Here is a 10,229-nt window from a genome sequence, read left to right as displayed (position 1 = left end):
GTGTTTGCCGTGATAGTGCCATAGTGTTTTCTATAGATGTTCCTTATAAATAAATACCTTAATATCTTTACACTGAAGCTTTGTTGCGTGTTTGCTTGTCTTACTGTGAAGAATTGTCCTATATTGTATACTCCACATACTGCACAACTCTTCTTGAGAGAGGTCTGACTGCTCAGCCACAGCTACCAAGTGAATCTGTGTGGTACAGACTGCTACCAAGTGGGTTCACCGCCAAACACCTGCAGTCCTAAATCTTTTGCAGTGGTCCCAGAGGGAACTGCACAGGTTTACGCCTAACACTGGCGTACAGCGGTAGGATTTGTATCGAGTACTTTTCAACGCTTTAGGATAACTAACCACAAAGCTTAGCACTAAAAAGCAACTTTCAAAAACATGTCTACGATGGAAACTTACAGTCAAGAATCCTTGTCAGGTGAAAATACTGAGAGTTTGCGAGCTCTCTGTAGGCAAGAGAATCTTTCCGTAAGAGGCAAGAAGTTAGAACTAATAGAGAGATTGCTGGCGAACCAAAGTCTGGGTATTGGTTCAGAGGAACCAATTTCTCCAGCAAATGTAGATAACAGTGATGGTGTTGATCTGAATCGTAATTCTGATGATAGCTATGAAGAGGCTGACGAGGACGGAGAGGCTAACAAAACTGTCTCCCCTGCTCCTCTACCTGCCTTACCAGCTGTACCTATAGGGCCCATACCAGGTCCCACAAGTAACCCTGCTTATTTTGAACTTGAAAAAATGAAGCTCGAATTAGAATACAAACGGTTCTTGGCTCAATCTGAATGAAACCAAGAGCTCGAGTTCAGACGGATGAATGCCCAGGCTGAGCAGAAGCAAGCTGAGTTAAGACTTAGGGAAATAGAACTTAATCACGAGTTAGAAATGAAAAAGCTGTCTATGGAAAATGCTTCTCTCTCCTCTGGTTCCTCTAGGAGCTCCAGTCCCAAAAGACCCCGGATGCCGAAGGAATTAGTGGGTATGTATGAACCGAGATTGGATGTGTTGGATTGGTTAAAACTGTTTGAGTACAATCATGGGCTCCAGGACATCACCGGGAATGCTTTACTTCCCTGGTTGTTCTCTAGGCTCCCTCCTGTTGCAACTAATGTGGTAATGGAGTTGGGGGAGGCGGATAAGACGGATTACGAAAGTGTGAAACTAGCTTTGATAGCTAGATTCAGGAAGACCCCTTCCCAGTATCTTAAGAGGTTTAGAACCCTCAAAAAGCATGATGGTACCCCTGGGGCTACCTGGGTGAGTGAAGGGTTGAAAAACTTAGAGGGATGGATTAAGGGTTACAAAGTGAACACTTATGAGGGTATGAAGAATCTTTTTATGTTGGAGTCGATTTATGATGCCTGTTCTCCTGAGCTCAGACAGCACTTGGCTGATTCGAAGGAATTGGATTCCCGGACGCTAGCTAAGGCCGCTGACTTGTGGGTTGCCAACAGGGCTACTCATAAGGATTCTGGGGCAACTCAGAAAAAGGATGAGGGAAAACAGCCTAAAAAAGACTCAAAAGAGAATTTGAATAACTCAAATTCCAAAGAGGGCCCCAAACAAAACCAGAAGGGTAAGCCACCGGGAAATCCACAGCAGAATAGTGTGCCTTCTGGTGCCAAACCGGAAGGAGGTCAGAACAAACCACCATTCCAAAAAGCGTTCGGTAGATGCTTTGTTTGTGGCTCGACTGACCACGTGAAAGGAGATCCCAGATGTAAGGGTAAACCTTCAGGGGCCCAGCTTGTCTCCTTAGCCTTCGCTCCAGAGGAGGAAGTCCAAATGGCAAGTGGAAACTTTCTACTGCTAGCTGACGAACCCATTGGAGTCTCAGCCAGCGTTTCTTTAGTATCTCTGGGGTTGTGGGAACAACAGAATTTAGATGTCTATAATTCTATCCCCGATAATACTAAAGAGTATTATAAGGACAGTGTCCAGGTGAATGGCCAGGAGACTCCTGCCATTAGGGACACTGGAGCCAGCATAACTGTGGTGGATAAATCATTTTTTCAGGCTGAGGATGTTGCTAAGGCACCCAAACGCCTCACCAAGTTAGCTGGAGGGCCTGTGCAGATGCTTCCCCAATTACCAGTTCTCATCCAGTGTAACAACATGACTGTAAAGATACCTGTCAGCACACAGAGTGAGGTACCAGGACGCGTACTGTTGGGTAACGATTTGAAAACTCTCTGAGTTGTATCGCATACTCCCAGACCTCCTAGTAAACGGTTACAGGAGCTAACCAGATCCGCAAGAGAGAGGACCATGCGCGGTACTCTCCAGGAGATGATGAAGACAGAAATCACTCCTGCTCCACTAGAATTGTCGGCAGCTGTCTCCAAGAAATCAGAAGCGAAAGGGAAACCTAAGACTTCTACCCCGAAACCAGCCGCCAGCATTTCAGTGCAGCCAACACGGACTTCCCCGCGGTTGTCCAAAAGTACACCCGTAACTCCACCTCCAGCTGAGGCTGAGAGGGAGGTACAACCCTGTGTGGTAGAATTAAACTCTGAGGAAGAACTAATGGAAGGCCAGGAACTCATTGGAGATCTGGATCCTGTTGACCATCCTGAGCTGCAGTCTTTACTGGCAGAAGGTGGACCCAGCAGGGCAGACTTCAGTAAAGGGCAGAGAGAATGTCCAACTCTGGAAGGTCTTCGCCACCAGGCAGAAGCTCAGGCTGAAGGGCAAGAGCCTGGGAAATACAGGTTGCACTGGGAAGATGGCCTCTTCTACAGTGAACCGACCGAGTCTGCACCTGGAGACTACAAACGACTTGTAGTACCCCAAGAGAACAGACCACAGTTCTTACAGTTAGCCCACGAGATTCCTTTGGCTGGTCACTTGAGTTTCAAGAAGACTAAGGAAAGGCTCTCTCTCTACTTCTATTGGCCAAAGATGGGGGCCAAAGTAGAAAAACACTGCAGGAGCTGCAACACCTGCCAGACCTCTGGTAAGGTTGGCTCCAAGAATGTGGCACCTTAAGTGCCTCTCCCAGTTGTGGGAGTCCCATTTGAGAGAGTAGGGATTGACATTGTTGGTCCCCTTGATCCTCCAACCTCCTCAGGCAACAGGTTTATACTTGTTGTAGTAGACCATGCTACTAGGTATCCTGAGGCAATTCCTATGAGGACTGTTACAGCTCCGGCTGTGGCTAAGGCCCTCCTTGGTATTTTTACTAGGGTCGGGTTTCCTAAGGAAGTAATCTCTGACAGGGGGTCAAACTTTATGTCCCACTACATGAAAGCCATGTGGAAAACCTGTGGAGTTACTTACAAGTTCTCAACAGCTTACCACCCCCAAACCAATGGGTTGGTAGAACGGTTCAACCGAACCATGAAGAGCATGATAGGTGCTTTAGAAGAACCCCTTAAGCGTAAGTGGGACCTTCTACTGCCATGCCTTCTCTTTGCTTATAGAGAAGACCCTCAGGAGGGAGTAGGTTACTCTCCCTTCGAGCTTCTCTATGGTCATCCTGTCAGAAGTCCATTGGCCCTGATTAAGGAGGGGTTGGAGAGTGCTCCTTCCCCCAAGCCAGTCAGAGTGACTGACTACGTGATAGGTCTCCGGAGGAGAATGTTGCACATGATGACGGAAGCAGGCGATAACTTGAAAGCTGGACAAGCATTGGTCAAGCACTGGCACGATCAGAAGGCTAACATGGTTGAGTTCGCTCAAGACCAGCTCGTTCTCGTTATGATCCCAACAAGGCAGAGGGCCTTGCAAGATAAATGGATGGGACCCTTCAGAGTTGTGGGTAAACTCGGCGAGGTTAACTATCTGGTGGACTTGGGCAATCCCAAGGAGGCTCGGACAGTCTTCCACACCAACCACCTTAAAGAGTATGTCTCACGACCTGATGTAGGAGCATTGCTTCTAGCATCATCCGAGGAAGAAGAAGAGAGTGAAGCTCTTCCGGATCTCCTCAGAGGCTTACCTTTAGACGAACAAATTGAAGTTGTAAATCTCTCCTCCAATCTGACACCCGAGCAACAAGAAGAGTGCAAATCCATGTTGAATCATTTTGCCTCTCTGTTCTCGCTTTCGCCAGGCTTGACCCCTTGGGGCCAGCATGACATACTCACTGGTGACTGTCTGCCAGTCAAAAGCAGAGGATACAGAATGTCAGAAAACGTACGAACCCACATCAAAGGTGAGGTCAGCAAGATGCTTGATCTCGGGGTAATAGAGCCCTCTACTAGTCCATGGTCTAGCCCAGTTGTGTTAGTACCAAAGGCCGGATCTAAAGAGCTTAGATTCTGCGTGGATTATAGAGCTCTTAATGCAGTCACCACGACTGATGCCCACCCTTTGCCAAGAACAGATGAGCTGGTGGATAAACTTGGTGCCGCCAAGTTCCTCAGCACATTTGACTTGACGTCAGGCTATTGGCAAATAGCCCTGACAGACCATGCCAAGGAGAAAACTGCATTTTCTACCCCTGTTGGCTTATACCAGTTTAAGGTAATGCCTTTCGGATTGAATAATGCACCTGCTACGTTTCAACGGATGGTAAACCAGGTTCTGAATGGGATGGAGGATTTCTGCACGGCATACTTGGATGACATCGCAGTGTTCAGCAATTCCTGGGAAAAACATGTAACCCACCTAAGAGATGTTTTGCAGGCTCTTGGACGAGCCAATCTGACCATAAAGGCGAGCAAATGCCAAATTGGACAGAGTAAGGTAGTCTATCTTGGAAATGAGGTAGGAGGTGGAGAAATAAGGCCTTTGCTCAGTAAGATTGAAGCTGTGCAAAATTGGACAACACCTACTACTCAAACCCAAGTGAGAGCCTTCCTAGGCCTCACTGGGTACTACAGGAATTTCATAGAGAACTATGGGACCATAGCTTCTCCACTGAATGTCATCTCCTCGCCCAAATTTCCTAAAAAGGTTAAATGGAACGAGGAGTGCAATCAGGCTTTTGAAAACCTGAAAAAGGCTCTTTGCCAAGCCCTAGTACTCAGAGCTCCTGATTACCGCCAACACTTCATTGTGCAGACAGATGCTTCCAATGTAGGGATAGGTGCCGTACTCAGTCAACTGGATGGGAAAGGTAGGGAGCACCCCGTTTGCTTCATCAGCCGCAAGCTGAAGGATCCTGAAACAAGGTGGGCAACAATCGAAAGAGAGTACTTTGCTATCGTGTGGGCTCTGAAGAAGTTTAGGCCGTACTTGTATGGTTCTACTTTTGTCATTCAGACTGACCACCAACCCTTGAGATGGTTAATGCAAATGAAAGGGGAAAACCCAAAACTATTGAGATAGTCGATCTGCCTGCAAGGGCTTGATTTCACCATTGAGCACAGGTCAGGGTGTCACCACCAAAATTCTGATGGTCTCTCTAGGATGAATGTCATCGACTAGAGGTATGAGATTCATCCAGGAGTGGATTAAATCCTCCTGTCCCTTAGTCTGGAGGGGGCGAGTGTTAGGGAGAATTCTCTGTTTAGGCTGAATTTACTAACCTAGTGAGTCCCACAGCGGCTTTGCTGGATTTCTGGAGTTTGTTTTTTTCCATCCTGCCAAGAGTGAGACTCTTTTCCTCCCACTCTTGGACATGAATGTGTGTAATTCCTTTGAATATCAATGTGTTCTATGGGCTATGGGGTCTTTTACTCCATAGGGTCTCGTATGTTTTTCTCTGTGTGTTACACCGCACCCTACGTGCCGTAACACTAGGGCGTCCTAGCGCACCTCCACCATAGACTCCATACCCGGGGACTGACTACTGTCTCCCCGGGCATGTAAAGTCACCATTGGCTTTACTAGACCTAAATTTACTAACAGAACTAGTACCAACCATCTTATTGTGGACGTACTAGTAGGGGTAATTCGATTACTCCTGGGTCTGTTACTCGAGGGGGCACTGTCCCGTCCCCCCTCGTCGAGTTTTGGCTGGTGGCAGTGGAAACTACTTGTTATGTTCGACCCCGGACATAACCCTTTGGGATTCGTCCCATTGTTGGAGATTGATACTTTTCCTCGTTAATCTCTAACGTACCACCGGTCTACTTATCTTAAATAAGTTATCGGATGGTATTTTCTGTGAGGACTGGTTTTTAAAATGGCGTCTGTGTTCGTCTCTGTGACTCCTAAACCAAAGGTTGAGCCCTTTGTTCCACTTTTGGAGGGCCTCTGTACAGAGACCCTCCAAAGTGGTGCCATTCTGTCTGGGTTACCACAGGGGTGTGGAAGGGGGTTTAGGCACCCTGGACCGAGTTGCCTTGCCAACTCCGGTCGCACTCTGGAGTGATTGGCCCAAGTGGTGAGCCTCCCCGCTCACCACTTAGCGAGTGTTGATTGACAGCTAGGCTGAATGAATGGGGGTTTTCTGCATAAAAGCAGGGCTTTTGGGAATCGATCTTCAGAAGTCGCCACAGGACCTAAGAATCCGACGAGGGTAACGCTGAGCCGACCTGCACGACGACACCTCCGGTGGAGCCCTGCGGAACCGACCCACCACTTCCCGATGACAGAGGAGATCTCCCTGCCGGAGAGTCTCTTCCCCTGACTGGTGGGAACAACCAGTCCCCTTTGCTTTTTCTTCGCCTCAGGACGCGGTGGTCGAATTGCCCGTGCAGAGCACCCTGGCAACCGGATAGCCACTTCCCCTGTACCGTGACCAAAAGGTGGTGCCTTGTGACGGAGCACTCCGCGGCTGGTCTCTTCCCTGGTGGTGCACCGGACTTCACTTTTCTTCGACGACGAGATCATCTCTACTCTTGGCAAAGACCCGTCGTGCATCCACCACCAGGAACAACTGCCCCCGCCGGAGGTGTCTCTCCACAACAAGGTACCGTGTCCGCCTGGCTTCCCTTTTGATCGGTTCGAGTGAGGTGTCTTAATCCTCGCCTTTCCATTGGGTCGCCTCCAAGCTTTTTCTCACGTATTGTTCTGAACTGGTTCAATCTGCCGATAACAATTTGCTACAAAGACTCGGACGCATTTCCACTAGAGACTTTTTGGAACATATCACCTGGCCTCTCTCCGAGTGGGCCTGGCCTCTGAACTTTATGATCTATTGTGGTTCTTGCCTTCGTGCCTTGCATTTTATCCGTGAAGTATTGAACTGTGTTGATTTCGTAACCTGCCTATTTTTCTCTCCCGTCTTAACTAATATTAGTATGCCATCTAGGTTGAGGTATACACCTCTGTCTGAAAATAAGTGATACCGGTAGAACCTAGACTTGTCGAAATATTGTTAGGGGGATTGATCGTTTTCTTCTGCGTAGAGTAATTGTAATTGAAGTGTTTGCCGTGATAGTGCCATAGTGTTTTCTATAGATGTTCCGTTATAAATAAATACCTTAATATCTTTACACTGAAGCCTTGTTGCGTGTTTGCTTTTCTTACTGTGAAGAATTGTCCTATATTGTATACTCCACATACTGCTCAACTCTTCTTGAGAGAGGTCTGACTGCTCAGCCACAGCTACCAAGTGAATCTGTGTGGTACGGACTGCTACCAAGTGGGTTCACCGCGAAACACCTGTAGTCCTAAATCTTTTGCAGTGGTCCCAGAGGGATCTGCACAGGTTTCCGCCTAACAACACCCATAGTGGCTTATAACTTTGTTGCTTGTACATTTGTTCTTGGATCCCAAAGTTATAAGCCACTATGGGTGTGATATGCTGCTGTGGTTGTGGCCAGGGCATAGATTCTTGGGAGCATGGCCATATGGCCATGCTCCCAAGAATCTATGCCCTGGCCACAACCACAGCAGCATATCACACCCATAGAGTCAAACATTTTAACTATGCCGTATTGGCACTTTTAATGTCCGCGGACATTATGAGTGTTCTTAGAACAGTTTCAACTTGCCTATGAACAGTACGGACAGGCATAGCGTCCTGAGGACACCCCCATTTTGTTTATTTACAAACATCCCAGGACACTTCATATGTTCTTAGAACAATTTGAACTTGCTTGCGAACAGCACGGACAGGCATACCGTCCTCAAGACACACCCATTTTGTTTATTGATGAACATCCCAGGACATATGATGTGTTCTTAGAACAGATTCAATTTACCTGCAAACAAAATGGACAGGCTTACTGTCCTCAGAACACACCCATTTTTTTATTTTCGAACATTTCAGGACACCGCAAGTGTTCTTAGAACAGTTTCAACTTGATTGCGAACAATACGTACAGGATTAGTGTCCTCAGAACACCCCCATTTTGTTTATTTAGAACATTTCAGAACATCCGCGTTGTCCGCGGACAAAGCGAACACAACAGGGGGTCTACCACCTAAATAAATACAATCCATCTCTTATTCCCCCACTCTCCCCAAACAGTTTTACACACCAACACACTCTACTAAATAGTATTTTTCCACCAAGTTTCATCACGCTGTCCGCGGACGTCCGCGAATCCAAGATGGCCGGCGTTCCCAAAAATCTGACGCGCTTCACGCTCTTCACTGTCCAATCAGCGAACACGTTGCATGTCCGCGGACATGACGCAAGCCGTTTGGCCAATCCGGACACTATCCGCGGATTGAACAGGGAAGTATGGAAACGCCCGCCATCTTGGATTCGTAGACAGCTGCCTGTGTCCGCAGACATCGCAGTAAAAACATATTAAAAAACACAACATTGCACTTGTCAAATTTATCAAATAATCTCTGGGGATTTGAGGGGTGATAAGGATGGGATGGAATAGGGGTGCAAGAAGCAAAAAAACGGGTGTTTTTTGCCAGGAAAGTCCGCCAACAGTTCGGTTGTTCGTGGACAGTCCTGTGAAAGCTCGCGGACACCTCAGCATCACAGGGTTGGTGAAATGCAGTTCTTGGATGGCTTATATCTTTGGCGCCACTCAATGGAACTGCATGATATTTTGCATGTATATGTCTGTCCTGATTCTGTGTGAGTATGCACATTTTGGTGGGACTCTGTCATGAGAGGGCAAAATTAGAGGGGGGTCCCAAAATAATGTAAAGGCTTATAAATGAGGTGACATTTGACGAATCTACACTTCATTTGGCAAACTGATAATATATCTAGATATAAATGTTTTTGCGAAGTTTGGTGGGATTCTGTCAAGAGGGAGAAAAATTTGAGGGGGGGTCCCAAAATATTGTAAAGGCTTATAAATGTGGTGTCATTTGGCAAATCTACACAAAGGTTTGCAAAAACATTAAACATCTAGATACAGATGTTTTCGTAAAGTCTGAATGGATTTTGTCAAGTGGGGGCTAGGTTATATGACGATTGTATGTGCATACATTTGACACTTTTGAAAAAATAAAACATGTGTGGATTTCCAGCAAACTTGCGTAAGGAGCATTGGCAAGGACCTAAAAGCATAGTTTTGCAAATGTGCCAATGTTTTATTATTTGACAAGTGTCATAATGTACCTACAAAAAATAGCGGTATACCTTTAGTGACTTTGGGGTAGCCTGTGGCCATGGGCATTGGCCAGATTGTCCGGGTCATGGAATAAGGTCATGATCCAGACAATCTGGCTACTGGCCATGATCACAAGGGACAAAACATAGGATTAAAGTGGCCATGTCCACCTGGGACTGACTTTGTAGTAAAGTTGTTCAAAATTAGGATAGATCTGAAAGGGAAGAAAAATGTGCTTGTGGTAATATGGTCATATGGTTCTTTTTGCCTTCTGCAGGCTGCCATGGAAAGCGAAGAGGGGCCCTGTATGGACCCCTTGCCTTCCTTTTCCATGGTGGGCATCTTGGAAAAAGATTTTCTTTCCTACACCGGGACACTGCAGGGAACCTAGGGTGCTAATGGCCTTCATCCCCCATTTCAGGGGCTGGAATGGGGGGATAATGGTCCAGAGACCTCGTTAGCCACCCTCGCTTCACTTGGGCTGATAACCTGGGCTGCTGGACCGGTATCCACAGTTTCAGTCTATGGATAGTCTTATTGAGTCTATGGGCCTCATCACGACTTCGGCGGTAACCCTTAAATCCGGCGCTAGCGCTATTACCACCAGATTTAAGGGTCTGCCGAATCAGGGCTTCGGCGGATTTCGCCCAAGCTCTGAGCTGGGGGGAAATCCGCTGAAAATTCGCGCTATTACCGCCGGCGGGAAATCCGCCGGCGGTATTAGTGCGAAGATTCCCCATTGAGCCGAATGGGGAATGGGGCATTCCCGAATGGGCTCAGTGGGGAATGGGGACTTACATTACCGCCAAACTCGTGATCCGGTGCTATTAGCGCCGGGGGTTCGGCAGTAGGGCT

This window comes from Ambystoma mexicanum, chromosome 5p (assembly GCF_040938575.1).
Source record: "Ambystoma mexicanum isolate Mex_15411 chromosome 5p, UKY_AmexF1_1, whole genome shotgun sequence".
In the NCBI taxonomy this organism is placed as follows: Eukaryota; Metazoa; Chordata; class Amphibia; order Caudata; family Ambystomatidae; genus Ambystoma; species Ambystoma mexicanum.
Note: the sequence above shows the minus strand (reverse complement) of the source record.